General features: G+C 38.2%; 1 long non-coding RNA gene across 1 annotated transcript in view; it reads left to right on the top strand.

Annotated features, from left to right (window-relative positions):
- Positions 1-17,823, top strand: part of LOC117198682 (uncharacterized) — a 59,885-nt gene extending 42,062 nt beyond the window's left edge. Inside the window, exons 2-3 of the long non-coding RNA XR_004479900.2 lie at positions 11,869-12,125; positions 15,919-17,823. This is a non-coding gene — a long non-coding RNA (uncharacterized LOC117198682). The remainder of the gene's footprint in view (positions 1-11,868; positions 12,126-15,918) is intronic.
- The last annotated feature ends 1,781 nt before the right edge of the window (positions 17,824-19,604 follow it).

The raw sequence follows: 19,604 nt of genomic DNA, 5'->3' as shown, positions 1-19,604 counted from the left end.
GCCACTCAAATATTTGCATCTTCTCTCTCTCCCTTCTGTTTTCTGCATTTTCCTAAACTTATTTTCCCTCTATTTCTCTACCTCTTCTCTCCTTCCTGTTTTCTCCTTTTCCTCCTCTCCTTATCTTTTCCATCTATCTTTCCCTTTCCTTATTATCTTCTTTTTGTTTCCCTTCCATTTCCTCTTTCCTTCCCTGTCATATTCTAGCATAGTAATTTATATTTACAAAATGTTTAAATCAAGGATGTAGCCAATTTACATGAGCTGTTACATACCATAAGCATTTTGTGCACTGCCAACTCATTTTATTTACTTGTTTTAACTGTGAGGATACTAAGCACTCAGTCCAATTCCTATTACATGAGATCACTTCAGTCAATTACACCTAATTTCCTGTAGTGATTCTGAGAATTTCAGCTGGATAGAGCTTTTATGTTTTGCTTTAAAGTACGCAAGTGTTGATTCCTATGCCGCATACCAACGCCAACCCTTCCTGGCCCCCATTAAAACTCCTATGTTTTGACAAATTGGAGTCATTAGTATTTCATCCCTCTGAAATAGGTTTAATCATTTAGGCGGTGATGTTCTATGTTCAAACTTTTGTATTAACAAACTCCCCCTTTTCTTCTTCTTGTTAAATAAGAACCTGATATTTAAGCATCCTAGATTAGTGTTACAGGTGCATTTTCAGCCCACCCATGAGGATCTGTGCTCAGATTCTCATGTCTAATTCCAATGAGCATTAGGGAGAATAAAGAAGTTCATTTTATAGTTTTATTAGAATTGCTCCTTTTGTACCTAGGCCTTTTTTCACAAGACTTTGGCTTAAGAGTCTGTGCTAGTTAACTCATATTCTCTTTCCTTTCCCAGGGTCATGAAGCCCTTTCTAAAAATGAAATGTGGAGTGAGGGTTTACTGTGGTCCAGTCCTGTTAGCTATGAGTGGGGAAGCACGAGAGTAAGGGGGAAGTGAAAAGGGGCTGCAGGAAGTGTGGTCTCTAAGGTATGCAGGTAAATAATACACGTGTCATTGAACCAAATCAGAACATCACCACCTTGGGAAATAGCTTTAGGGAGGAAGGATAGGTGAAATAAATTGGGAGGAACAGAGAAGGGACAAAAGAGAGGGGAAAGGAGTGGGAGGAGGACACAATGTAGAAGGAAGATTCAAAAGCAGCTTCTACCTTCTGTTCCTCCTCAAGAATTCTCATTTCTAGGCTAAGGTAGCCCAGGCCTCTCAGCAGTCCCTTTCCTGCATGGTTTCCAGACTCTTCAGCATCTTCCTCTCTCCCTTTTAGATGCATTTTAGTCTGTGGCTGCTACCCAAATGTTGCCCCCCATCCTGCTATTTTCATTGAACATTTCAAGTACAGGTCTGCCAAGCACAGAGCTGGGCTATGCTATCACTCCCTTGTTTCTGACTCTATCTTTCTATTAATGCAGATGAAGATGGATTTAGTTTTCGGTGCAGCCACAACACACAACTGAATAATATTGAGCTTACAGTCCCTGAAAACCCCTAAATCTTTTTCATTTGTGTTGCTACTTAGCCACATCTCATCCTTTGCTTGTACATCTCATTGTTTTCGGACCCAAATGCAGGATTTCACATTCATGTTTGTGAACATTTAAAAATTATTTTTGACGCATGTATTATTAAGCTTATTTCAGAGTTATTTTGAAAATAACTCTCATCAATTCTGCAGTCAAGTAAATGTCCTATTTTGTTTTGTTTTCATTCTGGAAATTAATTTTCAGAATGAAGGCACAGATAATTAAGCATTCAAGGGCATTGAGTTTTTCAAAATTCATCTATAAAATGTAAGTGTTCTCAAATTTAACCTGTTGACAAATAACAGATTTAAATTCTTCATTTTGCTGTCTGTTTCAGCTTAAAGTGGGAAAAAAGTGGCAGTGGCATATGCCTAGTCTGTTCCCAGCCTCCTAAAATGGTACAATACTGCAAAAATAACCACAGTCCCTCGTTGCTGGGCAATGGACAGCGTCACAAATCAAACTCCCTTAATTTTTGCATCTACTTATCTAGCTTAATGTTGAGATGGTCACAAACAAGGTACTTGTTATATAAATGAGATTGTTAATGTATTTCAGGAAATTTTTAGATCTTACTTCGTGTTTATGTGTACTTTCTGTGTTTTTAACCTTGGAAGAGATACACATTATTTAGAGCCAAAATTAAAATTACATTAAAAGAACTCAGTCTAACCTTATTACCTTGTGATAAACATGAGCCTTAGAAAAGCCTGTCTGTTGAGTTTTCCATTTGAATGATTTTCAGCAGATGACATTAAGTTATAAGGTGATGTATTTATAAAATCACAGAACGGTATTCTCACTTTAAATGAAATTCAGGTTGTTGTTACCTTTTATTTTTCTCCCTAAACTCTGAGGGAACACAAATTCAGAGAAAACTTTCTCAATCTGGGATGCCTAATTTGTACATTTCCAGTTCTGCTCAGTTTCTGTCTAGTCCTGTATATCTGCTAACAATACTATTCAAGAACATCTTTCAAAAGTATCATAAGTTATGTCCATTATCAGTTATAATACCTATATTATATATGGCATATCAACATTCAGTCCAAAGACACCATTGCCTCTGAACAGATTGTTTTTTCTGCAATTAGGTGCTGTATACTAAGCTAGCTAAGAAAATAAGACTTGACACCATATACCAAGGCTCTATTTAGCAGCACTGTCGTGAAGGTAAATGAACAAAATGGATCTATGAGCACTTTGGAGGAAAGGAACAATAGTGCAATACATAGATAAAGAATTATAATAAAAATAATAACAGTCATCAGATCTGGCCTAAGGGAAATTGGAGAGCAGAAGTAAAAGCAATTTCACAAACTTTATATAACTATCTTCTTCTTTTTGTTTTTGTTGTTTTCTTTGGTTTCCATGGTGAACTGTATTTGCAAAAAAGGCTCACCATTTGGATTAACTGCCCCCATTAGTCCAACATTTCACTCCACCTCACTATACAAAAGCTCCCTACCAATTTTCCATTTAACCAAATATCCAAATAAATGCAACTAAACAGCTAATTCGTTCAGAAAAGTGGTCAAAATAAGCATTAAGACTTGACTATCTCAAGATGATTTTGAAGAAGTTGAGCAGAAGATAGCCCTTGAAATGATACTGTAGGTAACATGGCCAATTGTGCAAACTACGAATGGGTTTCTTCCGGTACAGTTGGCAACTTTTGGAAGAATAGTTTGGCAGTGCCAAAACAAGGAAAATTGACAGAAATAAGTGTTGTAGGAAAAGTGGAAATTTGATGCTTCTGATGATTATTTTTCTTTATCATATTTAAAATTGTAATATTGCATATTTATGAATTGTAAACTATATGAACTATAAATGATGCACACTATATATCTAATATATAGTAGATGTGCATTGTTTATAGTTCATATATACATGTATATATACATATATAAATATATATTTCCTCTGGCTTTTTTGCTTTACCTATTTGAACTAGTGGTTTTTTTCCTAATTTTAACATAAATTTAGATTTAGAGAAATGTTGCAAGATTAGTATAAAAAATTCCAATTCTGAAGTTTTCTCAGATTCTCTAAATTTTGACATTTTGGTATATTTGTTTCCTCTCTCTCTCTCTGGCCCCCTCCCTCCTTCCCTCCAATTTTTCCTGAACAATTTAAGAGTAGGTTGAAAATATAATATCCACATCACTCATATATGTATGTGTGTGTTTCTTAACAACAGGGAATTCTGATTATTTTTTAAATCTACCCTAAAATGTTACTCAACTTTAAAGTTCCTGTTGTAATCACAAATTATTTGCTGTCACAGCAGAAAATACAGGGATGAAGGAAAAAGAACATCACCAATAATTCTCCACCACATAAAGAAATGACCAACATGAATATTTTGTCTATTCTTTGAAGTGTCTTCTATGGAACTTTTATGGGCTATCACTCGTACTATATGTAATAAAACATAACATTTCTCAAATACTTTATAAAAATAATTTTTTCAAATCCAACACACAATAGCTCATCTTTTGCAGGGAAAAAATATTGATATTTCTTAGCTTAAGCCGAATATTCCAAGGCAATTTTACGTCTCTCACACTTTCTCTCCCAGTTTGCAGATTCATTGGTTCTTTTTCTTTTTTTTAACATCTTTATTGGAGTATAATTGCTTTACAATGTTGTGTTAGTTTACACTATATAACAAAGTGAATCAGCTGTATGTAAACCTATATCCCCATATCCCCTCCCTCTTGCGTCTCCCTTCCACCCTCCCTATCCCACCCTTCTGGGTGATCACAAAGCACTGAACTGATCTCCCTGTGCTATGCAGCAGCTTCCCACTAGCCATCCATTTTATATTTGGTAGTGTATATATATCAATGCCACTCTTACACTTCATCCCAGCACACCCTTCATCTCCCCGTGTCCTCAAGTCCATTATCTATGTCTGCGTCTTTATTCCTGTCCTGCCGCTAGGTTCTTCAGAAACATTTTTTCTTCTTTTTTTAGATTCCATATATATGTGATAGCATACAGTATTTGTTTTTCTCTTTCTGACATACTTTGCTCTGTATGACAGATGCTAGGTCCATCGACCTCCCTACAAATAACTCAATTTCATTTCCTTTTATGGCTGAGTAATACTCCATTCTATATATGTGCCACAACTTCTTTATCCATTCATCTGTCAGTGGACACTTAGGTTGCTTCCATGTCCTGGCTATTGTAAATAGTGCTGCAATGAACATTTTGGTGCATAGCTCTTTTTGATTTATGATTTTCTCAGGGTATATGCCCAGTACTGAGATTGCTGGGTTATATGGTAGTTCTATTTGTAGTTTTTTAAGGAACCTCCGTACTGTTGTCCATAGTAGCTGTGTCAATTTACATTCCCACCAACAGTGCAATCGGGTTCCCTTTTCTCCACACACTCTCCAGTATTTATTGGTTGTAGATTTTTGGATGATGGCCATTCCAACCGCTGTGAGGTGATACCTCATTGTAGTTTTGATTTGCATTTCTCTAATGATTAGTGATGTTGAGCATCCTGTCATGTGACTGTTGACAATGTGCATATCTTCTTTGGAGAAACGTCTTTTTAGGTCTTCTGCCCATTTTTGGATTGGGTTGTTCGTTTTTTTGATATTGAGCTGCAGGAGCTGCTTGTAAGTTTTGGAGATTAATCCTTTGTCAGTTGCTTCATTTGCAAATATTTTCTCCCATTCTGAGGGTTATATTTTTGCCTTGCTTATGGTTTCCTTTGCTGTGCAAAAGCTTTGAAGTTTCATTAGGTCCCATTTGTTATTTTTGTTTTTCTTTCCATTTCTCTAGGAGGTGGGTAAAAAAGGATCTTGCTGTAATTTATGTCATAGAGTGTTCTGCCTATGTTTTCCTCTAGGAGTTTTATAGTGGCCGGTCTTACATTTAGTTCTCTACTCCATTTTGAGTTTATTTTTGTGTATGGTGTTAGGGAGGGTTCTAATTTCATTCTTTTATATGTAGCTGGACAGTTTTCCTAGCACCACTTATTGAAGACACTGTCTTTTCTCCATTGTATACTCTTGCCTCTTTTATCAAAGATAAGGTGACCATATGTGCTTGGTTTATCTCTGGGTTTTCTATCCTGTTCCACTGATATATATTTCTGTTCCTGTGCCAGTACCATACTGCCTTGATTACTGTAGCTTTGTAGTATAGTCTGAAGTCAGGAGCCTGATTCCTCTAGCTCCATTTTTCTTTCTCAAGATCTCAAGATCCCGAATCTTTCTCAAGATTCGGGATCTTTTGTGTTTCCATACAATTTGTGAAATTTTTTGTTCTAGTTCTGCGAAAAATGCTATTGGTAGTTTGATAGAGATTGTATTGAATCTGTAAAGTGCTTTGGGTAGTATAGTCATTTCCACATTGTTGATTCCTGCAATCAAAGAACATGGTATGTCGCTCCATCTCTTTGTATCATCTTTAATTTCTTTCATCAGTGTCTTATAGTTTTCTGCATACAGGTATTTTGTCTCCTTTGGTAGGTTTATTACTAGGTATTTTATTCTTTTTGTTGCAATGATAAATGGGAAAGTTTCCATAATTTCTCTTTCAGATATTTCATCATTAGTGTATAGGAATGCAAGAGATTTCTGTGCATTAATTTTATATCCTGCTGCTTTACTAACTTCATTGATTACCTCTAGTAGTTTTCTGGTAGCATTTTTAAGATTCTCTATGTATAGTATCATGTCATCTGCAAACAGTGACAGTGTTACTTCTTTTCTGATTTGGATTCCTTTTATTTCTTTTTCTTCTTGATGGCTCTGGCTAAAACTTCCAAAACTATGTTGAATAATAGTGGTGAGAATCGGCAACCTTGTCCTGTTCCTGATCTTAGTGGAAATGGTTTCAGTTTTTCACCATTGAGAACGATGTTGGCTCTGGGTTTGTCATATATGGCCTTTATTATGTAGAGGTAGCTCCCCCTATGTCTATTTTCTGGAAGGTTTTTTATCCTAAATCGGTATTTAATTTTGTCGAAAGATTTTTCTCCATCTATTGAGATGATCATATAGTTTTTCTCCTTCAATTTGTTAATATGGTGTATCACATTGATTGATTTGCATATTTTGAAGAATCCTTGCATTCCTGGGATAAACCCCACTTGATCATGGTGTATGATCCTTTTAATGTGCTGTTGGATTCTGTTTCCTAGTATTCTGTTGAAGATTTTTGCATCTATGTTCATTAGTAATATTGGCCTGTAGTTTTCTTTCTTTGTGACATCTTTGTCTGGTTTTGGTATCAGGGTGGTGGTGGCCTTGTAGAATGAGTTTGGGAGTGTTCCTCTCTCTGCTATATTTTGGAAGAGTTTAAGAAGGATAAATGTTAGCTCTTCTCTAAATGTTTCATAGAATTCGCCTGTGAATCCATCTGCTCCTGGGCTTTTGTTGGTTGAAAGATTTTTAATCACAGTTTCAATTTCAGTGTTTGTGATTGGTCTGTTTATATTTTCTATTTCTTCCTGGTTCAGTCTCATAAAGTTGTGCTTTTCTAAGAATTTGTCCATTTCTTCCAGGTTTTCTATTTTATTGGCATAGAGTTGCTTGTAGTAATCTCTTACGATCCTTTGTATTTCTGCAATGTCAGTTGTTACTTCTCCTTTTTCATTTCTAATTCTGTTCACTTGAGTCTTCTCCCTTTTTTGTTGCTGCGTCTGGCTAATGGTTTATCAATTTTGTTTATCTTCTCAAAGAACCAGCTTTATTTTTATTGATCTTTGCTATTGTTTCCTTCATTTCTTTTTCATTTATTTCTGATCTGATTTGTATGATTTCTTTCTTTCTGCCAACTTTGGGAGTTTTTTTCTATTTTCTCTAATTGCTTTAGGTGTAAGTTTAGGTTGTTTATTTGAGATTTTTCTTGTTTCTTGAGGTAAGATTGTATTGCTCTAAACTTCCATCTTAGGACTGCTTTTGCAGCATCCCATAAGTTTTGGGTGATCGTGTTTTTGACATCTTTATTGGAGTATAATTGCTTTGCATTGGTGTGTTAGTTTCTGCGTTTTCATTTACAGTTGTTTGTAGGTATTTTTTGATTTCCTATTTGATTTCATCAGTGACCTCTTGGTTATTTTGTAGTGTATTGTTTAGCTTCCTTGTGTTTGTATTTTCTACAGTTTCATTCCCTGTAATTGATATCTACTCTCATAGCATAGTCGTCACAAAAGACACTTGATATGATTTCAGTTTTCTTAATTTTATCAAGGCTTGATTTGTGACCCAAGATATGATCTATCCTGGAGAATGTTCCATGAGCCCTTGAGAAAGTAGTGAATTCTGTTGTTTTTGGGTGGAAAGTCCTAAAAATATCAATTAAGTCTATCTTGTCTGATGTGTCATTTAAAGCTTGTGTTTCCTTATTTATTTTCATTTTGGATGACCTGTCCATTGGTGAAAGTGGGGTGTTAAAATCTCCTACTATGATTGTGTTCCTGTCGATTTCCCCTTTTATGGCTGTTAGCATTTGCCTTATGTATTGAGGTTCTCCTATGTTGGGTGCATAAATATTTACAATTGTTATATCTTCTTCTTGGATTCATCCCTTGATTATTATGTAGTGTCCTTCTTTGTCTCTTGTAATAGTCTTTATTTTAAAGTCTACTTTGTCTGATATGAGAATTGCTACTCCAGCTTTCTTTTGATTTCCATTTGCATGGAATATCTTCTTCCATCCCCTCACTTTCAGTCTGTATGTGTCCCTCGGTGTGAAGTGGGTCTCTTGTAGACAGCATATATACAGATCTTGTTTTTGTATCCATTCAGCCAATCTATGTCTTCTGGATGGAGCATTTAGTCCATTTACATTTAAGGTAATTATCTATATGTATTTTCCTATTACAATTTTCTTAATTGTTTTGGGTTTGTTATTGTAGGTCTTTTCCTTCTGTTGTGTTTCTTGCCTAGAGAAGTTCCTTTAGCATTTGCTGTAAAGCTGGTTTGGTGGTGCTGAATTCTCTTAGCTTTTGCTTGTCTGTAAAGATTTTAATTTCTCCATCGAATCTGAATGAGATCCTTGCTGGGTAGAGTAATCTTGGTTGTAGGTTTTTCTCCTTCAACACTTTCAATATGTCCTGCCACTCCCTTCTGGCTTGCAGAGTTTCAGGTGCAAGAGCATCTGTTATCCTTATAGGGATTCCCTTGTATGTTATTTGTTGCTTTTCCCTTGCTGCTTTTAATATTTTTTCTTTGTATTTAATTTTTGATAGTGTGATTAATATGTGTCTTGGCATGTTTCTCCTTAGATTTATCCTGTATGGGACTCTCTGCACTTCCTGTACTTGATTTATTATTTCCTTTCCCATATTAGGGGAGTTTTCAACTATAGTCTCTTCAAATATTTTCTCAGTCCCTTGCTTTTTCTCTTCTTCTTCTGGGACCCCTATAAGTCAAATGTTGGTGCTTTTAATGTTGTCCCAGAGGTCTCTGAGGCTGTCCTCAATTCTTTTCATTTTTTTTTCTTTATTCTGCTCTGTGATAATTATTTCCACTATATTATCTTCCAAGTCACTTATCTGTTTTTCTGCCTCAGTTATTCTGTTATTGTTTCCTTCTACAGAATTTTTAATTTCATTTATTGTGTTGTTCATCATTGTTTGTTTACTCTTTAGTTCTTTTGGTCCTTGTTAATATTTCTTTTATTTTCTCCATTCTATTTCCAAGATTTTGGATCATCTTTACTATCGTTGCTCTGAATTCTTTTTCAGGGAGACTGCCTTTTTCCTCTTCATTTGTTTGGTCTGGTGGGTTTTTACCTTGCTCCTTCATCTGCTGCCTATTTCTCTGTCTTCTCCTTTTGTTTAATTTACTGTGTTTGCGGGTCTCCTTTTTGCAGGCTGCAGGTTCGTAGTTCCCATTGTTTTTGGTGTCTGCCCCCAGTGGGTGAGGTTGGTTCAGTGGGTTGTGCAGGCTTCCTGTTGGAGAGGACTGGTGTCTATTTTCATGGTTGAGAATGGAACTTGCCTTTCTTGTGGCCAGGACCGTGGCCAGTGGTGTGTTTTGTTTTGTTTTATTTTTCTTTTGCCGTACGCGGGCCTCTCACTGTTGTGGTCTCTCCCGTTGCAGAGCACAGGCTCTGGATGCGCAGACTCAGCGGCCATGGCTCACGGCCCCAGCCGCTCTGTGGCATATGGGATCTTCCCAGACCGGGGCACGAACCCGTGTCCCCTGCATCGGCAGGCGGACTCCCAACCAATGCGCCACCAGGGAAGCCCCCAGTGGTGTGTTTTTGTGTGTCTGTGAACTTAGTATGATTTTAGGCAGCCTCTCTGCTAATGGGTGGGGTCGTGTTCCTGCCTTCCTAGTTGTTTAGCATGGGGCTTCCAGTACTCGAGCTTGCTGGCCATTGGGTGGGGCTGGGCCTTAGCGTTGAAACAGAGATCTCTGGAGAGCTTTTGCCGATTGATATTACATAGGGCTGGGAGGTCTCTGGTGGTCCAATGTCCTGAACTCTGCCTTCCCACCTCAGAGGCTCAGGTGTGACACAAGGTCAGAGCACCAAGACACTGTCAGCCACGTGGTTCAGAATAAAAGGGAGGAAAAAAATAAAGAAAAAAAATTTTAATTAAAAATTTAAAAATAACGTAAATTTTTTAAAAATTATTAAAATAAGAAAATAAAAATAATTAAATAATAAAATTAATTTTAAAAAGAAGATAGCAACCAAACTAATAAACAAATCCACCAGTGATAACAAGCGTTAAAAACTAAACTAAGATAAACATAAAAGTCAGAAACAAATCAGTCATAGACAGCAAACCCCAAGTCTGCAGTTGCTCCCAAAGTCCACCGCCTCAATTTTGGGACAATTCCTTTTCTGTTCATTTATTCCACAGATGCAGGGTACATCAAGTTGATTATGGGGATTTAATCCTCTCCTCCTGAGGCTGCACAGAGAAATTTCTCTTTCTCTTCTTTGTTCGCACACCTCCTGGGGTTCAGCTTTGGTTTTGGCCCCACCTCTGCATGTAGGTCGCCCTCAGGCATCTGTCACCCACCCAGAGAGGACAGAGTTAAAGCATTGGCTGATTAGGGTGCTCTTGCTCACTTAGGCTTGGGGGAGGGAGGGTAGTCATAATTGGAATGCAAGTCGAGCCTGCAGTGGCAGAGGCTGGCATGATGTTACAACAGCCTGAGGTGTGGTGTGTGTTCTCCCGGGGAAGTTGTCCATGGATCATGGGACCCTGGCAGTGGCGGGCTGCACAGGCTCCCGGGTGTGTGTGTGTGTGGATAGTTACCTGTGCTTGCACATAGGATTCTTGGTGGCGGCAGCAGCAGCATTAGCGTTTCATGCCCGTCTCTGGGTCTGAGCTGATAGCAGTGGCTCGTGCCCATCTGTGGAGCTCACTTAGGCAGTGCTCTGCCTTCTGTGGGCACACAGGGAAGGAATCCCCTCTCTTCACGCACCGCAAAACAATGGTCTCTTGCCTCTTAGGCAGGTCCAGACTTTTTCCCGGACTCCCTCCCAGCTAGCTGTGGTGCACTAGCCCCTTTCAGGCTGTGTTCACGCAGCCAACCACAGTCCTCTCCCTGGGATCTGACCTCTGAAGCCTGAGCCTCAGCTCCCAGCCCCCACCCGCCCCCGCAGGTGAGCAGAGAAGCATCTCAGGCTGGTGAGTGCTGGTCGGCACTGATCCTCTGAGTGGGAATCTCTCTGCTTTGCCCTCTGCACCCCTGTTGCTGTGCTCTCCTCTGTGGCTCCAAAGCTTCCCCCCCGCCCACCCCGTCTCCGCCAGTAAAGGGGCTTCCTAGTGTGGGGGAGCTTTTCCTCCTTCATAGCTCCCTCCCAGAAGTGCAGGTCCTGTCCCTATTATTTTGTGTTTGTTTTTTCTTTCGCCCTACCTAAGTAAGTGGGGATTTTCTTGCCTTTTGGGAAGTTTGAGGTCTTCTACCAGCGTTCAGTAGGTGTTCTGTAGGAGTTGTTCCACATGTAGATGTATTTTTGATGTATTTGTGGGGAGGAAGGTGATCTCCACGTCTTACTCCTCTGCCATCTTGAAGGTCCTCCCATTGGTTCTTATCTTGACAATATCTCTCTTCTTTCTCTTTCAGTTTTCATTCACTTATTTATTCAAAATTTCTAACTGCTTTCTAGGTAACAGGTGCTGAACTATGATAACATGGGCTTTAGAATCAGATGAACTAGTTTCAAATTGTAACACTCCCTCTGACTAACTTCTGTGATCTTAGGCAAGTTGCTTAACCTCTCTGCACCTCAGTTTTCTCATGTGTTACAAAGGGATACTAATAGTGGTAAACGATAGCCCCTCTTGTCCACAGTTTTTTGCTTTCCCTGGTTTCAGTTACCCAACGTCAACTGTGGTCCGAAAATATTAAATGGATAACTCCAGAAATAAACAATTCTTAAGGTTTAAATTACATGCCATTCTGAATCTCATGTGATGAATCTCATGTGATGAATCTCATGCTGTCCAGCCCCATCTCGCCTGGGATCACCAACCATCATCTGCTCCTGACAGCCAATCATTGACATTGCCATGGCTAGACGATCCATGATCTCCCGAAGCAGATGATCCTCCTTCTGAGATACCGTCAGAAGGTCAGTAGTAGCCTAAGGCTACAACATAATGCCTCCATCAGTCACCTCACTCCATCTCATCACATAGGCATTTTATCATCTCACATTATCACAAGAAGAAGGGCGACTAAAGTACAATAAGGTATTTTTGAGAGAGAGAAAGAGCACATTCACACGTTTTATTACAATATACTGTTATAATTATTCTACTTTATTATTAGTTATCATTAATTTCTTACTATGTCTAATTTATAAATTAAATTTTATCGTAGGTATGTATTATAGGAAAAAACACAGTATTGTATATATATAGGATTTGGTACTCTCCATGGTTTTAGGCATCACTGGGGATCTTGGAAGGTATTCCCCATGGATAAAAGGGGACTACTGTACTGCTTTTAAAACAGTACCTGGCTCACAGTCAGCATTAAACAAATGTTGCTGTTATTGCTGCTACTGTCCCTATTGCTACTACAGGAGTGTTGTCAAGGTAAATGTGACAATGTATAGAAAATGCTTAACATGGTGCCCCACTATAGTAGCACATGATAAACAATAGCTATTATTAGCATTATTTCTGTGTTAGGCACAAGAGGTACACAGATGAGTAAGTCATCCTCTCTACTCTTGGAGAACTAACTGCCCAGTATTTACAGCTACCAGATTAATCCAACCGTACTTTAGAGTTCAGTTCAAATGTGACCTTATCCACAAGGCTTTCACTGATCCCCTCAGCTGGGAAGAATATTAAAAATATTGCCTTTTACTAAAATTTCCATGACCGGTTTTTTTTCCTGCACTTCCCTTATCAAATTTTAGCACATTATACTTTTATTTTTATTTGTTTACACATTTTTCTCTATTTCTAGACTTTTAGTTACTAGAAGGGCAGTGAATGTGTTTTATTAATCTTTTAGCTGCCGGAGTATATGCAAAGGGTTTTGCATTCTTTTGTCCTTCCTTCCATCTTCACTCATCTTATTCCACCAAATATTTGAGTGTTCCTTGTTTATAGTGGGTATTTGAAAAAGGCTGGTTAAATAAATAAGCAATGGGGTTAACCATCTGAAATTCAAGAAGGTGCATGTTATTAGGTCTATCTCATATATTTTCAAAAAGTATAAAATTTAAACTACTTGAGGCCATAAGAACAGATTTCCACTTCATTTTGAGTTTGTGCTAAGTTCCACTTGGTAACTTTTTGGCTCCATCTTACAGCTATTTCAAGTGGGATTCTTTCATGGTGTACATATTTTTAAAATATTGTCATGCTGTGCCCAGGATAGTCACAGAACTTCCACAGCAAGTGCTCCTTGTTGAAGTACAGAGTTATTAATAATGACAAGTCATTTGGATACTTTAATTAGTGTCCAGCACTATTTCCATTAGTTAATACATATTTTTAACATCATAGTGCCCTACAACAATTGTATTGTAGATTTCCCTGGCACTGCAATTTCCCCGGCACTGCAATTTCCCCAATGGATTATGCCATCCTATGTTTCTGGAGATCTTGTTAAAAATACTAAGAAAATGTCTTCTGTAGGTAAAGGTCACATAGTTAATCAAAAATATTTTTAATGCCAACTGGTCAAACCTTTTCCTCTACTCCTTTTTAAACATGTAGGAGACTTTCCATAATCTTTCTCCTACACTCCTACCCTTCCTCTTCCTTTTGTTCACTTGATTCTGAATAAAGGGGTACAGGAAAAGGAGATTAGATAGGGCCATACAAAAATCTCTTCGGAGTTATCCAAACACCAAGCAATCCTAGACACTACTGCCATCCAAAATTCAGTTGCCATAGTTTGTAGCAAAAGTCAGTCCTGTGTCTTTAGTAACTGTAAAGTTATGAAAATAGCGGTTATATTAAAGCATTAGAAAGTGTATTTACCCAGATACTTAGTAAAATATAGTCATTGATTAATATGTGGAGCTTTTTCTGTTTTGTTCACTCATGTATTCTCAGAACTAGAAAGCAAAGTAGATGTGCAATAAATATTTTTGATTAAATGCACAAAGGAAGAGATCTCACAGTACCTAAACACTGTGAGCTCTAAAGACTATTTTTTTAAGTTGTTTTGAATGTAGAATTACCAAACAGCTGTTCTGATTTTTATTAGGCGAATCCCATCAAGTGTTTTACTAATTTCCTATAGCAATTTTCATTATTTCTGAGAATGGAGACGAAAGTCAGATGAAATCACCTTTTCATTTGAACTTACTGCACTTAATTTTGATTTTTTTTCTCCTACACAAGACATCTCCCTCTAAACTGTCCTCCTCCAAACCCATTCAAAGTTATCTACTTGTACACATTGGAGTCTGAGATAGACACTGATTTTTAAATCATCAGACCTCTGAAAAATGCCAACATTTTCATATATGGGTATTTAATATGCATAACTCTAATTGTAAACTACCCTGTCTCTAGTTTTTGTTTTCTTTTGAAACAGAAACCTGAACTACTAGGAGCCTGAATTAGAGGGACAGGTGGACTGTCATCTCAAAAAGTGTCCTCTGAGCCTTATCCCTGAGGATCTGTGCCCAGGATAGCATAACTAACATCAGGGAGCATTAGGAGTAGAGAAGGTCATTTTCTACTTGGTCAGAAGCTCTCCCCTTGGACCTAGATCATGACCTGGCCTTTCAGTTTGGCACAAGGAAGAAATTTTACTAAAAAGTGATATGAGACACACATGGCCCTTAATGATCTGGCTCCTGTCCATGTCCCTAACCTCACTTCCAGACACACCTCGTGCTGCCATATTTTGCACTTCTTTGCCCTGCATTCCCAAAAAAGTAAATCATATGGTGGAATGTGAGGGACACATCAGGTGTGTGAGGCAGATGTTTTAGAGTAGGAAGCCTCATAGGTGCTCTCACCATACCTAATTATGGGGATGTTTCAGTCTGGAGAACTTGGATTGAGAACTTCCTAAGTGCTGCCAATCAGAATTAACTGTTTTCTCCTCTACACTCCCATAATGTTTTGTTTGATGTTCTGTCTTTCAAAACTTACCATGCTTTGTGTTATATTATTCTTAGCTGTGAATGTGGATATATCTCCCATTAGATCATAATCTTGAAGGCAGAGTTTATCTATTTTCTCATGTCTCTCATCATTTTCTACAATACTTTGGGTATAATCAAGCTGAATACTTATTTTTAATTGTTCAAAAATAAAGATGATGCTATGGGACCTGAGAGGGTATCCATTTGAGTCCTATTCAAGTTTCCCCTTCCCCATCACTGTCCTGTCTCTACCCCAACCATCATCACCAAGCTAAATCCCAGATACCACTGTAAAGAGATATTTTTTAAAACACGATTAGGCTGAGGATAACAGGTTTAACTCACAGTTATTGAATACTCATTTGACTGATGAGGAGATGGAGACCCAAATAACTTTCAGTAGCTTTGCCAAATGTCACACAATTACACAGCTAGTAAGTGGCTCTGCCAGGACTGAAATTCAAGCCCCCTGACACGAAGTCAAAGTCTCTTTCCACAAACGCTGAAACGTTTAGATGGACTTCTCTCACTCTCTAGTTTATAATTCTAATGCACCTAGTTGTTTAATCAGAAACTTATTTTGTGTACCCTCAGCCAGGAAGAAGCTAAATATTCTGAACACATGAAGCTCATTTTAATGACATACTTATTTCTATGTTTATGTATTTGTGCCTTTATTTATATTATATTTTTTGTGTTTGTATGTTTATGTATCCAGGTATTTAGTGTACTTATGTATTTATATGTGTGTGCTTATTTTTTATGTATGCTTTTATGTATTTCTTTATCTTACCTGTAGGGCTATGAAGCTCTTACTCCCAATGCTATTAGAGGAGAGCACATCGGTTAATTGTACCGTAATTTCCTATAGTGTTTCTGAGGATTTCAGCTTAAAATAGGTGTTGAATTTCAATGAAAAGACCCCAGCTCTTGAGCTCCTGGGGGAGAGGACAGAGAAAGCAGCTTTGTGCAGAACCAAATTGCTGAGCTTTGGAAACACCTCGAAGCCAACGGAAACTTCAGCTACAAGAGCAGGAAAAAAAGAGACCAAAAGCTACCCAAGCTTAAAAGAGAATGAGGAAAATGATGAAGAGAAGCTCAGGAGCAAGCAAGAAGTACTGTGATGCTACAGAGGAACAGGGACCTCAGAGAGTTCAAGAGGTATAGCTGGCCTGGAGAAGCAGCAGGCAGAACCCAGAGAAAGGGCCAACATGAGGGAGCTGATGTTTCCCACCCTGAAGGTGATACAGGACCATGTGGACGTTTTAAAGAGCACACAGGAAAAGCTCATCAAAGACTACGGGACACTGATGAATGAGGTCACAGGACTGAAAGAAACCCTAAGAGAGGAAAATTATTGAATAAATATCATGGAAGAGAGAACAGTACAAATGAGGACCAAATTGAGCTTCAGTCTCAAAAGATAAAAATTTTAAGCAAACAGTTCTTCACAGAACAAGAAGAGGTGATGGATCTTGAAAACACATCAAGGAGGTATAATATTTGTGTATCTGGCATCCCTGAAGGTATAGAAAATGAGAGTAACCTTGAAACTATTATTGAGGAAATTATTGAAAAACATTTTCCAGAGCGAAACAAAGATCTCAACTTACAGAGAGAATTTACAGGTCCCCACTTAAATATACCTCTTAAAGTAAAAGTCCAAGGCACATAATTGTACAGTTCCTGAATTTGAAAGAAAAAGAAATAATCTTGCAATCTGCTCAGAAAAAAAAGGAGGACTGATTTTCAACAAAGTAAAGATAGGGCTGACCCCTGACTATGCCTTACTTACAGTGCAAGAGAGACAAAGTTGGAGCAAGATCTACTACCACCTGAAGTTCCTGGGTCTGAAGCCTCAAGTGAACCATCCTGCCAAGCTATCTTGCCTATTTGAAGATGAGAGAAGAATGTTTGACAATCAAGATGACTTCAAGGGATTTGTCAGCAAAACTCCAAAACTACTGGCTTTTCTGCAAACAGCTGCAGCCCAGGGAGAGTGTGCTCCTTGAGATAAGTGACTAAATTGATATACAAAACTGTTTCTTAATAGAATGTAGATCTTAGTTTTATGATTAATTTCATTTTTGCCAGGGTAATTAGTGAAAATGAAGTACAAATGTAATGTTGACCGATTTGCCCTTAAGTGTGTGTATATCTACATCTATATCCATATCTATACCTATCTATATATCTATCTATCATCTATCTATTCTACATGAGAAGGGGAGAAGAAAAAGTTTTAAAAAATGGGAAGGGATGAGGGAGGGATAAATGGAAAAGAGGATATGAATACAGCAAGATAGTAGTAGTGGGTGGGATAGGGAAACATTGGAATATGATAGATAAAATAATAAAAAATAATTTTATTGTGAATGTGAAAGCAATAAACTATAGGAAATTAACAGACTTGTTCAGAGAAAGAAAGTTTTCCCCCACCCTCTGTCAAGGGTACTTGGATCTTTTAGAAAATTTGACCATATCTTAGAGCACAAAACAAGTAGAACTGGAAGAGATGCATGTACATTGAAATGATTGCCTATAAACTGATATTTTTAGAAACAGATTGTAAACAGTGGGTGATGTTGCAGTGATGTGTTTTTAAATTGCTAATTTGTATTGCTCCTGCAGTTTATATGTCTCCATTTAACTTTAATTAATATAATTTGTTAATCATACAATAAATGGAGCTTAAAGAACCCAATTGTTGACTTCTTTACTTTCCTTTGGACAACTGATTAAAAGCTCCCGAATGACATTACCTCCCTTCTCTTCCTCATATCCCAGCCCCCCGAAAATTTCTACAATTTAGACACACTGGAGGCAAGTCAGACTCTGAAGCAGAAAAAAAAAGCTTTCCTGGCACTGGCACTTTAAAGCATCCTGCCTGTGTCAGACCTAAACTGCTCGTCAAAGCCACTCTGCCTGCCCACCAAAGGCAGTGGGGCTGAGCCCACCTCTTTCCTTCTGGGGCCATCAACTTCATCCAACATAGGAAAAGGGGACAATGAAACACTTTGCAGCCCACCCTCAGAGGCTTCCTTCATTTTATAAGTCTATCCCTGAACTCTTACCCCCATGTACTCAGATGCACACAACATACAAGCACACACATCTTTTCTTCTTGTTGTTTCTTATATAAATAAAAGGCATCTTATGATGCTAGGAGAATTATTATTTGGGGACAGTGGGGCAATAGTTTACCTTCCTGGTAAATGGTATGTAGGCCAAACAGAACCTTGTGGCCCTGCTAGATTGGAACACCACAAAACATCATTTTCTCTATCCACCCATTAACCTTAAGTTAAATTCACCTAGGCAATCACACTGTTGGTTTGCTTTACGACAGGCATCCAGAAGCCTGATCATGCAGGTCTCCATGGCTTATGGCTCACAATGAATGTTTTGATTAAATAAGTTTCAGTTCTGGTTCATCACTTGCATTTGATTTATTCTTGGAATCTTCCTTCACAGTCCTGAAAATACCCTCAGTTATAGCTTCTGGAAGTGACTTAATGCCCCAAACTGTGCCTTTAATAATTGAAATCCTGGATAAGTTGAAACCCAAACTCTGTGGATGGGCCCCAGCTTCCCTTTCCATCTCTAAAAGAAAGTACTTCCCACCTCCAAACCTCAACACCCCTACCCCAGGTCTTACTGTTAGAACCTAATCTGTCTGGTTGGGCCTCCTCACTGTCCCAGAGCACTACTTGTCTAGTGCCACCTTAGTTCCTTTCTTGTCTACTCCATGGCTGAGACGTAATGGGGAGTTGGGAGGAGTGCTAAAACATATTAGCACCTCTCGTGTGCACCAAATACTCTAGAGATCTAACTCAGCCTTTAGGTGGCTTACCACAGTAGTAAAGTGGGGGGGAGGAGGAATGTGCTATAATGCTCATCATTCTCTTGAGATTGTATGAAAATTATCAGGATTCTTGGTAGTTCCTGTTTACCACTGAGAATCACTGTCCTAAAGCATAAAACTGGAAGAAAGTGGTTTGTGTTAGCATACGGTATTTATTATTCTTGTTCTGACTTACTTCACTCTGTATGACAGACTCTAGGTCCATCCACCTCACTACAAACAACTCAATTTCATTTCTTTTCATGGCTGAGTAATATTCCATTGTATATATGTGCCACATCTTCTTTATCCATGCATCTGTCGATGGACACTTAGGTTGCTCCCATGTCCTGGCTATTGTAAATAGGGCTGCAATGAACATTGTGGTACATGACTCTTTTTGAATTATGGTTTTCTCAGGGTATATGCCCAGTAGTGGGATTGCTGGATCGTATGGTAGTTCCATTTTTAGTTTTTTAAGGAACCTCCATACTGTTCTCCATAGTGGCTGTATCAATTTACATTCCCATCAACAGTGCAAGAGGGTTCCCTTTTCTCCACACCCTCTCCGGCATTTATTGTTTGTAGATTTTTGGATGATGGCCATTCTGACTGGGGTGAAATGATACCTCATTGTAGTT

Source organism: Orcinus orca, chromosome X, assembly GCF_937001465.1.
Source record: "Orcinus orca chromosome X, mOrcOrc1.1, whole genome shotgun sequence".
Taxonomy (NCBI): domain Eukaryota; kingdom Metazoa; phylum Chordata; class Mammalia; order Artiodactyla; family Delphinidae; genus Orcinus; species Orcinus orca.
The sequence above is the reverse complement of the archived record's forward strand: the minus strand, read 5'-3'. Positions and strand labels throughout refer to the sequence as shown.